Source organism: Bos indicus, chromosome 6 (genome assembly GCF_029378745.1).
Source record: "Bos indicus isolate NIAB-ARS_2022 breed Sahiwal x Tharparkar chromosome 6, NIAB-ARS_B.indTharparkar_mat_pri_1.0, whole genome shotgun sequence".
NCBI classification, from domain to species: domain Eukaryota; kingdom Metazoa; phylum Chordata; class Mammalia; order Artiodactyla; family Bovidae; genus Bos; species Bos indicus.
The window spans coordinates 116,018,671-116,030,624 of NC_091765.1; the positions used below are offsets into that span (position 1 = coordinate 116,018,671).

Sequence of the window (11,954 nt, forward strand, 5' to 3'; positions counted from 1 at the left end):
GAACATTAAGTCCAGGAAGCAGGTCAGCAGCTCCCCAGATTACTGGGATGCATGGTTGTTGAATAATTTATGATGGACTGAACAGCATACAACATATAAAACGCTCCAGCTTTGCATTTGGGTATTATGCAGGGCTTTTTGTGAGGGTTCTTTTTAAAGGTCAGTTTTTAAGGTTTTAATGCTTTAAGCCCAGAAATACCAAGAGGCCAGGCTGCAGAGACGCAGAGCAGATGCCCTGGGTCTGTCCCCGGGGGGCACGTCCATCTCAGCTCAGCAAGAGCCAGGTCACAGCAAGGCAGCCATGCGTCCACAAGGGATGGAGACGTGTGTGTGTACCTATGGCTGATTCATGACAGTACTTGGCAGAAAACAACAAAATTCTGTAAAGCAATTATCCCTCAAAAAAAAAAACAAACCACGAAACAGTGAAGTAGCTCTTGGAATTAGGAGACACAGCAAATATAAACAATTAGGAAAGAGGAGGAAAAAATAAGAGAGAGAGGAAATGAAAGACCGGCAGACTTAAGAATACGAAACACCTCAGGAAAACGCAGACATGACTCTCACTCACGGTCCAATAATGTTAAAAGGACATGGAGTTCCAAAAATAAAGTTGAAGACATACAGCGATGCTGATGCCGTGCTTACCGCCTAAAGAGAGGCTAAGACACCAGCTTTAAACTCATCCAGTTCCACCTCCCTCCACGAGAAGACACCGCAGGGTGCGTCTTACACGGTGCTTTTTCTTCCCTCCGTGGGAAGGGCGAGCGCGGCTCAGCCACAGAGGAGGGGGCCGCCGAGCCTGCGAGTGCCCGCAGCACACAAGCAGAAGGGCCCCGGGAACCGGACGCCTCCCGGGCGGCCTGAATATTTCATCGCCGTCTCCGGCGCCCCGGCTACGCCAGGCCTCACCCAAGTAGCCCCGGTCTCCAGCCCTCTGCCTTTTCTCCAAGCGGAGAAGAGAGTCCAGACTTAGCAGAAAAGACACTTTTAAATCACAAAGGTCCGTGTGACTGGCTCAGATGTATTCCTATATCACATCTTTCTGATTCTGATGCTATATAAAGTTTACATCGTGAAAAATCCACATGATAACCAATGAAGAGAAGCAAATGTTTGTGATCTCTTTCATCTAAAAGAAAAAAATAAAAGTGTAAAACACTGCAAATCAGCTATGCCTCAACAAAAAATTTAAGTTAAAAAACAATTATTTTTTAAACCTAAAACCTCCGACGAGCAGGTGCCCCCGGTTGGGCTGGCACAGGCACTGAGGGGCCAGACTCCTACAGCTCCGAGGGCACGAGGATCCCATGCTGCGGCCAGGCATCCGTGTCCAGAGACTGCTCCTGAAAACACGGGCGCCACTGGGGGCCAGGGACCCTCTGCTAGCCCTGGGCATCTCGCTCAAGTTTGCTGGGCGTGATGGAGACACTGGAATGCGTGCACTCTGGAGTAAGTCTTTGACTCCTGTCACAACAAAAACACTCTCTACACACGAAGGAATTTCATAAAGGTCTCAATTAAGGAAAGAAGCAGCTTCGCAGAAGGCAGGCAGCCAGACATCCAGGTGGGAGCCGGCAGGGCTGATCCCGGCCAAGGTGGGGGTGGGGAGGGGCGGGGGGCGGGGCTGCTGGCACGGGCAGGAGCTAACACCTGCGGGCCCCACCACAGATGTTCCCAGGGCCCCGCCCAGGCCTCAGTGCCACCCGAGCAGGCCCAGCGTCAGCACCCATGACCGTCCTGCACGCTCACTCACTCGTCCGCCCAGGAGCCGGGCGGGGGCCCCTGAGGCGGCAGTACGCACGGTCAGGTGACCAGTGACGGCCCACCCTGAGGGGCAACAGGCCGATGCGACCACACGCGGACGTAGGGGGCACAGGAGGCCCTGTAGCCCTGACCCCATTTGTTTTAAAAGCCGCTCTTTCCAGAACCTACCCCTCCACCTCCCTCCGCCGCTCCTTGGCTCAGTCTGCCCCATTCCTCCCCGAGACCCCCTCAAGCCTGCCCGCCCACCACGTGACAGCCGTAAGAAGCAGCAGAAACATCAGCTCGGGTCCATGTGCCACAAGGGCAGGACACACAGAGGCCGTGAACCCAGAAGCCCTGACTGTCCAGGAGCCCCCTCGCTCCCACGCGGCCCCCACAGCCAGGCCTGAGTGGGGGGCGAGTCCAAAAGCGGGTGCTGACCTACTCCAGCCGTCGGCGGGCAGACCCCACCTGCCAGCTCCGGGCTGGCTCTGGGCACCAGCCTGGCCGTAACCGGCTGGGGAAAAGCAGGACGAGCAGAAGCCAAGCGTTTCAGGGTCTACAGCTGATGGGACTGCAGGGATATTCCTGACTCCAGAAACAAAATCTGGTTCAATAATCTTGAACTACTGGAGGTTAAACCATCTCAATCTTCCCTTCCCATTATTCTTTGACGTTCCCTTTTTATCTCTGCTCGGGATTTATTTCTGTTTGTGGTTTTTAAACCTGGCGAAGAGAGGATATAAATGAAGTTACTGAGTTTAGCAAATAAAAATAAAGGACATCCAGTTAAATTTGAATTTCAGATAAAAAAACAAATAACTTTTTACTCAAAGTAGGCCCCAAATATTGCCTGGCAGGTTTTATCTGACGAATCTAACTACGAAGAGGGCCCCGTTTCAGGCCTCCTACAGGACACTGCCCCCTGCCTGCAAATCTGGTCATCCGCGGGAGGACACAAGAGGGAAAGGCCGCGGAGCGCCACACACTCCTGACTCGTTTTCTTCAGCGGGGCGGACGGGGGCGTCTGTGGCCTGCATCTCTCTCTGGTGCTCTCAGGGAGACACAGGGTCCCCGGTGCCCACGGGAACCCACCCAGGAGGCACGGCCGCGGAGGGCGCATGGCGGGAGGCACGTCTCCACCCTCCTCCGCCCCCACCCACCCCTGCCCGCGACCCCACAGGGCTCCTCACGTCCCAGGTCCAGGGTGTGCTGGGCTGACAGCGGCCCCAAAGTCGTAAGGCCTTAACGTCCAGAGCCTGGAAGTGCGCCAGCGGGGAACGGGCCCTGCAGATGGGCCTGCGGGCAGGTTCTGAGAGGAGGAGGCTGTGCTGGCTGCCCACGGGCCTCCGTGCCATCACACGTGCCCTCGTAAGGGGGGGCAGAGGGAAGGGGGTCCCGGGGAGGCCATGTGAAGACGGAGGCGGGCCCTGGGGCCCCAGGAGCCTCCGGAGGGCGCAGGAGGGCCCTGCCCACACCTCCAGGCGAGCATCTGCGTCCAGAAGAGTGAGAATAAACCTCCACCTCTGAGGCCCCGGTTGGTGGTACTTTGTTACAACGGCCGCGGGAAACGAGCGCCACGGGGCTCAGGGGCCTCCCCGGCCTCGCCGCTCACCCCCGCGGTGCGGAGCACCGGCCTGCCTGGCTCCTCAGGCCCATCCCTCTGGGCCAGACTCCAGGCCTCGGGGGCAGATGTTGGTCTGGGCACCTCACGCTGCCCAAGTACCTCCAGGTAAAATGTGTCCCAGGCCGGGCTCTGCGGGGCCACAGGCTGGCAAGAAGTAGGGGCTGGACGCAGACGCGCCACGGGTGCCCACCCGCTCAGAGCAGCCAGGCCGAGGGCACCAGCAACGCCCCGCAGGCCACACGGCCGCTGGCGTCTCACACGCGCTCTCCTAGCTCATCCGCACGGCAGTCTCAGCGCTAACCACGCTGCACAGACGCAAACTGGCACAGAAGGGCAGTGCTGAGGCCAGACCAGACAGCAGGGCAGGTGAAGGGCAGGCACCCAGGGCGGCGATCTGGGCTGGGCCTCTCGGCCCACAGCAGCAGGACCAACCCGTCAGAGGCCAGCGGACAGACGCCCTCCTGACCCTCGGCGACCTTACCAGACGGGGGGCAGTGAGCGGCGCACAGGGCCCCTGCGCTCACCCCGCCGTCTGCACCCCAGGCAGGCGCGTGGGGAGTGCAGCCCTGGGCGTCCACCGGCCCTGGAGGGCTTTCTCTCGGGCTACAGTGGTCACTCCCTGGCTCCCCACTTCTCCAGACCAGCAACAGGTCAGCTCCGAGGGCAATGCCCAGCCCAGCAGGTCCCCCAGTGAAGGGAGAGCCTCACACGGGAAGGCCCGCTGGGGGCACGCTACAAAACCCGACCACCCGCGGGGGCTGAGCGCAAGGAGGCGGGCGGACACCAGGGGTGCTGCTCCTCGCAGGAAGAGGGCTGCGTGGGGTGCGGAAGGGCACTGGTGTCTGGGCATGTCTGGGGCTCAGCCGGACGCCGCGCTCCTCCAGCTTCGGGCACAGGACCAAGTCAGGCATGGAGGCGGCTACAAAGGGAGGGGCGTCTCAGTATCTCAGATGGGAGGGAGCTGGGGAGAGAGGGGGACCCGAAACCTGGGGGTAAATTCTTCCAGGCCCTGACCTCCCCAGGCCAGGAGACTGTGAGGGGCCAGCGCCCCAGAGGCCACGGCGGAGCCGCCTGGGTCCCCACAAGTCAACTCCCGGGACAGACCAGCGCCTTCATAACGGAGAGCCACTCCTGCAGATGCTGTGATGCCCAGCACACAACCTCTTTTACTAGAGGCTCAGAGAAACAGGGAGGCATGACCCAGTCAAGAGACAGGCCAGGGGAGCTGATCCTGAGATAAGCCAAGAGCTGAAATTACAGGCCAGGACTTGAAAGCAGCTGATACAGTGTGTTCAGGGATTTAGTGGGAGACACAACCATGGTAAGCAGGTGGCCTATTTCAGTAGAGAAATGGAAACTATTAAAAAAAGAAGCAAGTGGAAACTCTAGAAGCAAAAACTACAGTAATTGAAATTTTACAACTCATCGAAATGGACTTAATTTGGATTGCAGATGGAAGAAAAAAGAGATGAAAAAGAAACAAAAAATTTTAAAATTAGAACCAGGCCTGAGTGCCCTGGGAGACAATAACAAACATGTAACACAGCACCCGGAGGAGAGGAGAAGTGGGGCGGGAAGAGCATCAGAGTAAACCATGACCAAATCTTCCCCAAGTTTGGTAAAAAAAGTTATAGACGTATTTATCTAAGGAGCTCAACAAACCCTGAACAGGATAAATTCAGAGAAAACCTTCCCAAGGACACCACGGTCCAAGCGCTGGGGGTCTTAGGCACAGACAGAGCCGGCGACAGCGTCTCCACGTGACACACGGCGGTTACGACGGGCTTGACTCGACGGCTGACTCCACCACAAGACGAGCGGACCAGTCAGAGGGCCGGGAAGAGAACCCGGCCTCCAAGCCAGCAAAAAGGTCCTTTAAAGTGCAACAAAAATGAGCACGGTTCAGACAAACCCAAACTGGGAGGATTTGTCACCAACAGACAAGAAATGCTAAAGGAGTGTTTCAAGCTGAGGAAAAATGATACCAGATGGAAAGTCAAATCTATACGAAGGAAGGAAGCATAACAGAAATGGTGAATACTGGTAAACGTTTTAAAAATATGATTTTCCTTCTTTTAATCTCTTTAAAATACACGACTTTTTAAAGCAGAAACTGTGACAGTGTTTCGTGGCTTAGAGCACATGCAGACTAAGACGACTGACGACAAACTGCTCTGCCGCGGCACAAACGGGACTTCCGTTACCGTTACAATACACGGCTCTTACGCTCCATCTGGAGTGTTATCAAACGAACTCTAAACAGACGGCAAAAAGTCAAGATAGGCATTTTAGACTACTAAAAAATAGTGCAAAGACGCAGTACTAGAAAATACGTGTGTGTTTATTAGATACACACACTTGGTACATGCACCCATAGATACAAACGTGTGCATCCCTGAGTGAGCACACACAGACACACATGCACTCAATTAACCCAAAACAAGATAAGAAAGGAAAAACAGCAACAAGAAAACAGTAGGACAAACCGAAAACAAAGTGACCCAAGTCAGCCCTGGTAATATTCACGCGAAACAGAAATGAAGGAAGAGTGAGGAGCAGGCGGTCAAGAGGAGACCAGAAAGGCAGGCCAGACGTCACAGGTCGTTACGGGTGAGCGATGACTACCTCGGCGTGCACTATATTCTTCTGTTTACTCTGTCTGTAGTCACATATTTTCCACAATCAACACTTTTTAATTAGTATTAAGAGTGTGCCAAATATTATCTATAATCAAGAGGGCCTTAGGAAGCATCACTACAAACAAAGCTAGTGGGGATCGTGGAATGCCAGCTGAGCTATTTAAAATCCTAAAAGATGGTGCTGTTAAAGTGCTGCACTCAGTATGTCAGCAAATTTGGAAAACTCAGCAGTGGCACAGGACTGGAAAAGGTTAGTTTTCACTACAATCCCAAAGAAAGGCAATGCCAGAGAATGTTCAAACTAGTATTCAATTGTGTTCATTTCATATGCTAGCAAGGTAATGCTCAAAAGCCTTCAATCTAGGCTTCAACAATACATGAACTGAGAACTTTCACAGGTACAAGCTGGATTTTTAAAAGGCAGAAGAACCAGAGACTGGTTGTGTCCGACTCTGTGACCCCATGGACCATAGCCCACCAGCTCTGTCCATGGGATTCTTCAGGCAAGAATACTGGAGTGGGTTGCCATTTCCTCCCCCAGGGGATCTTCCTGACACGGGGATTGAATCCACATCTCCTGCATCTCCTGCACTGGCAGGCAGGCTCTTTACTGCTCGCACCACCTCCCAAGAGCAGGGCAAACATCAAGCAGATCAACAAAAGGAGGAGGAGGACCAAGGATTAGTGCAGCCCCAGAGTTCCAGCCTCTAAATAAATGGAGTTCCAGAGAGAACACAAAACTGAAAGAAAGTGAAGAAGCACACTAAAAAACGCCAGGCCTAGGCGAACAGGGCTGCCTCACCCACTAGTGATGAGAACATGTCATCACGTTCTGACGGTTCAGATCTCGGGGAACAAGGGGTGCTCCTGAGGGCCTCCTGGAGCCCATCACGGAGAATCACTGGGGCGTCTGCTTCCCGCCAGGGCTGGCAAGTGTCACATGCAGTGCAGCAGCGGCTTCGACGCTCTGAGAAAACACTCCTTGGTAGAATTCTATACCCAGCTAAACTACAAGTTAACGGAAAAGCAATTTTCAAAATCAAGAGCAAAGGGAAAATCCAGATGAGGTTTCTTGGCTATCATGAACATGCACTTCCACAGAACCAGGCTGAGCCCAGACTGGGAAGAGAGGTCCCTGAGCACAGACACGTGTGGGCGTGCAGGCCCCACAGGGGCCAGGACAGAGCGGGGCAGGAAGCCGGACCCGGGAGCCAGGGGCCACCACAAGAGGGGAGCCGCAGGCCTGCGCAGGAAAGGGCTTGTGCTCCAGCAGCTCGCTCCAGGAACAGACAGGTGAGCAGCAGACACTGGTGTAACCGGCGATGCAGTGACTGAGCTGGGAAATGGAGGGCGAGGGAGCATCACCGCCTCGGAGGAGAGAGCCTGGGTCCCCGCACCTTCTAGAGAATTCACACACGCAGACTAAGACAGCAGCTTAGCCGGCAGGAAATGCCTGAGGAGCCGGAAGCTGGGGTGCCTGCCCCGGGAGATGCGGACAGCAGCGCAGGAGAGCACCTGGCGTCTTCATTCTTTAATCAGTAGCTTAGCTCCTCATCTAAGTGTCCTAGAAGAGTGGCCAAGATGACTGTAAGGGACAAAAATAAGATGTAGAGAAAGATACATACGTAGCACAGAGTGTGTAAAAAAACAAAGAAAGTCAAGGAAGGATACATGTGGGATGTCATCTGATGACAGGGCTGGGGACGGAGAGGAAGGGGGGAAGAACGCAGGAAGGACAAGCCGGGCATCTCCTTTGCCTCAAGTCCACGGCCTCAGGGTTGAGTCTGCTGAACCCCCAGAAACCACAGGGAAACTTGCTTGTTAAAATCGAACATGCCCGTGGTTTGAGTATACTTCAAGGACTGACTACAGCTTTTATTTTTTTTACATTATTTATTTATTTATTTATGTAGGCCGCACCGAGCAGCGTGCAGGATCTTAGCTCCCCGATCAGGGATGGGACCCAGGCCCCCTGCAGTGGAAGAGTACAGTCCTAACCACTGGACCACCACAGAAGTCCCTGGCCACAGCTCTTCTCAGATGGCCAAAGGAGCAGGTAACCAGCACCCCTAAAAGTAAACATGAGCCATCTGCCGGCTGGGAACCCCAAGCCAGGCTCATCTCCTCCCAGGGACTGCTGCGGTCTCTCCTCCAGTGCTGGGCGGGGACGCACGGGGCGGCAGCAGCAGCATCCCCTGGGCGGGGGCGGGGGGCGAGATGCTGCTCCCCAGCCCACGACAGGAGAGACCCCAGCCCTTGCAAGAGTGCCCAGGGCAGTCCACAAGGACACCAGGCCAGAGGCCCCAGGGCTGTGAACGTCCCCTCACAGGCAACAGGGCCTTGGCAGGTGTGGTGACACTAACGCGCCTGTGTGGGGAGAGGACCTGGCTTCCACATGCGGGCGTGACCACACGTGTCCTCTCGGGAGGGACGCAGAGCGAGGAGCCAGGACAGAAAGAGGGAAGCAGGAGCCAGGGAAGGATGACACGGGCTTGGTGTGAGGGTGCCCCCGCTAGCCGAGAGGACGTCCGGCCTCCTTCTGCTTTTAAGCCACTAGGCTACGGTCCTTTGTTACAGCCGCCACGGGAAACTCATACAGGTGTTAACCAGGAAGTAAAATGTTTCTGTGAATTCCACCAAATTCAAAGAAAACATAACACGCCATGGCTTCGCCATGTTCGTGTCAAGTCTTAGCGACACACTGTTCTTCCTTCATCCTGACTTTTGCTTGACCCACTTCAGACAAAGGCAAGCGTCCAAAGGCAGTGTAATCAGAAAGCTCACGCGCTCTCCTCTGCTGCGGGAGGCTTGGGCCTCCCCGCCTCCCCTGCCTAGCGCGCCCCTGCAGGCTGGCCGCCTCCTCGGACAAGACCACCCGGTCCCGGCCTCCCAGCCTGCAGCTGCTCCTCTGCCTGGTCGCCGGCCCCTTCCTGGACGCCCTCCTCCTAGAAGAGGGGGAAAGGAGCCTGCCCTGAAGCTGGGGCGCTGGCCCACCCCGTGCCCGTTGCTCACCTCCTGACCCCGCCCAGGACGCTGCCACCCACCCCGCCCCGGTCCACTCCACACGCCAGCCCAGGTCCCCCTCTCCCAGGGGCGGTCACCCAGCACCGGGGTGGGCACCTCAGTGATGGGCTTGTCCCCGTCTGAGGAGCATCCCTGAGGCCCAGGCTCCACGTCCCCAACCCACAGCCAGGACCTCTAGGCTCAAGACCACCAGGTTGGAGGACATTCTGATGAAACGTCCCACTGTGACAATAAGTCCCTAAGGCAGGGTTTTAAACACCTTCTCTCTTCTTGTTCATGGCCCACTGCCCACCGCCTATCCGGGCACTCGTCTCAGACCTGGAGTGGGGGGTCTCCAGAGCAGCAGTTCCCTCCCTGCCAGCCTCACGGTCCGTCTGCGGGTTCCATGGCCTCACAGGCGCCCTTTAACCATAGCACGTGCCACCGATGGACACTGACCACTCGAATCCCCTCCAACCCTGAGCAACCCCGCGGTTACAGGCAGGTCCTGTTACAAACCCAGCCCTGCAACGGGGAAGCCGAGGCACAGAGGGTGGTCGTCTGCCCTAGGGTCTGTCTACACCCACAGCTCCAGGGCCATTCTATCTGCACCCACAGCTCCAGGGCCACTCTATCTGCACCCACAACTCCAGGCCACTCCGTCTACACCCACAGCTCCGGGCCATTCTATCTGCACCCACAACTCCAGGCCACTCCATCTACACCCACAGCTCCAAGCCACTCCGTCTACACCCACAGCTCCAGGGCCATTCTAGCTGCACCCACTTCGGGCCACTCTGTCTACACCCACAGCTCCGGGCCACTCCGTCTACACCCACAGCTCCAGGGCCACTCCATCTGCACCCACAGCTCCAGGGCCACTCTATCTGCACCCACAGCTCCAGGGCCACTCTATCTGCACCCACAACTCCAGGCCACTCCGTCTACACCCACAGCTCCGGGCCATTCTATCTGCACCCACTGCTCCAGGGCCACTCTGTCTATACCCACAACTCCAGGCCACTCTGTCTACACCCACAGCTCCAAGCCACTCCGTCTACACCCACAGCTCCAGGGCCACTCCATCTACACCCACAGCTCCAGGGCCATTCTAGCTGCACCCACTTCGGGCCACTCCGTCTACACCCACAGCTTCGGGCCACTCTGTCTACACCCACAGCTTCGGGCCACTCCGTCTACACCCACAGCTCCAGGGCCACTCCATCTACACCCACAGCTCCAAGCCACTCCGTCTACACCCACAGCTCCAGGGCCACTCTATCTGCACCCACACTGGGCCACTCTGTCTACGCTCACAACTCTGGACCAGTGTTTACATCCACAATTCCAGGGCCACTCCATCTACACTCACAACTCCGGGCCACCCCGCCTGCACTCACAGCTCCAGGACCATTCTGTTCACACTCAACTTCGGGCCAACACTCCATCTACACTCAAAACTCCGGGCCACCCCGCCTGCGCCCGCAGCTCCGGGACCTCGCAGCGTCCCCCACCCCCTGCTCTGAGCGGCAGCTCGGAGCCCGCACCGGGAAGCCAGCACAAGGCTGCGTCGCGGCGCCGCATTCCCAGAGCTGGGGTCTCCGGAGGCGGCCTCTGGTCAGACAATGCGGCCGCCCGGGATGTCGGACAGGAAACTCGGGAGTCCGTGAGGACTCGGCCCCGGGCGCCCGCCGTCGGTGGGCGTCGCAGGCCCCGCGCGCTCGGCCCTGCCTCGATCCCGGGCCCTCGGGTCCCGCGGCCGCCCCTCCGCCCGGCCGGAGTCGCGCTGGGGAACAAAAGGAGGGCGGCGGCGGCCGGGCGGCCCCGAGAAGCAGGACCCCGAGGCGCCGGCCGCCCCCGGCACTCTCCGCTCGGCCAGGCAGAGCGGGCCGCGGAGGCCGCGAGCGCGCGCCCTCAGAAGAAAGAAAGCGGAGGCGGGGCGCCGGCGCCCGGCCCGCAACCTACCGGCCGCTCGCTCTCCGGCCGCGATCCACTCAGCCAGCGCGCGCAACGGTCACAGCCGCCGTAGCCCGGGGCCGGGAGGGGGCGGGGCCGATGAGAGGGGCGGGGCGACGCGAGGGGCGGGGTCGCCTAGAGGGGCGGTAACCTGAGTGGGCGGGGTCTAAGAGAGGGCGGGGTTGTAGGGCGGGGCCTTTGGAGGGGGTGGTCCATCCTTGGTGGGCGGGGCCGTCTGTGTCTGGACCAATGAAGGGATCGGGTCGAGTAGGGCGTGAAAGGAGGGCGGGCCCTGGGGCGGGGTCGTGAAGGAGCCGGACCTCCAGGAAGAGAGTGGGGCTGGCTTGGCCTCCAAGGCTGTGGGCGGCTCTCAGGACGCGGCCGGTGTGCGTGGTCTACAGGGCGGGGATGGGGCGTCCAGTGGACAGCATGAGGGGCGGCCCTTCCAGGGAGGAAGGTGGAAAAAACCGAGGGACGGAGTCCGAAGGGGCAGATCTGGAGGGGCGGGGACCCCCCAGAACTGGGGCGGGACTTCCGCTACCCGCGCGAGGTGGCGGGTCCGCCTCTGGCTGTGGAAGCCCTGCGCCCCCGACCCTGCGCCGCCCGTATCCCCTCCCGCCCCGGGTGCCCTCCTACGCCCTCCACCCGCTTTCCGAAGGCGCGTTGACACTTCTGCGCCCCACATCTCGGGGTCCCCGCCCCTCCTCTCGACAGCCTTCCACAACCTTAAGGCTCACCAGACCCTATTCTGCCGGGACATCATTTTATTTTTAAGGAAGGGAAGCGGAACGGAGTGTGGGGTTCCCAACAGCACTCAGTCACCCCCTAGTCCCCCAACAAGAGGGAGTGGTCAGGCAGGCCAAGCAGGTGCCCAGCTCCACCCGGCTGTCCTGGAGCTCCCGGGGGCACCTGCTCCCCTCTTCTCTTCCTGGAACCCGGCCTTGTTCCCAGGAGCACCATCCAGGGTTACCGTCCCTCCCACA

The 11,954-nt window shown here is 58.2% G+C and overlaps 1 protein-coding gene across 5 annotated transcripts in view; it reads right to left on the minus strand.

Annotated features, from left to right (window-relative positions):
- RGS12 (regulator of G protein signaling 12) overlaps nt 1-11,055 on the minus strand; it is a 115,466-nt gene extending 104,411 nt beyond the window's left edge. For all 5 annotated transcript variants that reach the window (XM_070791890.1, XM_070791891.1, XM_070791889.1 and 2 more), the window contains exon 1: nt 10,981-11,055. The gene's annotated coding sequence lies outside the window, so the exon portion shown is untranslated. The remainder of the gene's footprint in view (nt 1-10,980) is intronic.
- Between the last annotated feature and the right edge of the window lie 899 nt (nt 11,056-11,954).